The sequence below is a fragment of the Meleagris gallopavo genome, chromosome 27 (genome assembly GCF_000146605.3).
Source record: "Meleagris gallopavo isolate NT-WF06-2002-E0010 breed Aviagen turkey brand Nicholas breeding stock chromosome 27, Turkey_5.1, whole genome shotgun sequence".
Taxonomy (NCBI): domain Eukaryota; kingdom Metazoa; phylum Chordata; class Aves; order Galliformes; family Phasianidae; genus Meleagris; species Meleagris gallopavo.
This window is the reverse complement of record NC_015037.2, coordinates 856,984-857,436: the sequence shown is the minus strand read 5'-3', so window position 1 is coordinate 857,436 and position 453 is coordinate 856,984.

The following is a 453-nucleotide window of genomic DNA, read 5'->3' as shown; positions in this document are numbered from 1 at the left end:
GGTTCTGGGCTGCCGTAGAATGATTGGGCCGGAAGGGATTCCCCCATCCTCTCCCTTCACTGTGTGCCCCCAGCCCAGGACCCCATCCACAGCTTCGGGCTCCCCCGGGGATTGGGGCACCCAAAGAACCGGGCAGCAGCGCCGGCAGCCACGTGGGCTCCAGGTAAGGAACTTCTTCCTCACAGGTGACCTCAATAAATGTCTGTTTTAATACAAAGGCTCCGTTGTGAGTGAGGGGAGGGCATCGGCCCGGGTCGTGCGGTTCAGTCCGGTTCGCACGCAGCCACCCGCGACCCCGCGCCCCATTTCCATGAAATTCGCGTCACTTCCGGTTGGTGTCGTAGCCCCGCCCCCTTCTCTTATTTCTGCCTCTTCGCTCTGACCCCGCCCAGCAACAGCGCCCGCCAATGGCGCTCGGTCGGTAACGTGACCGCTTCCAGGAACATTCAGCGA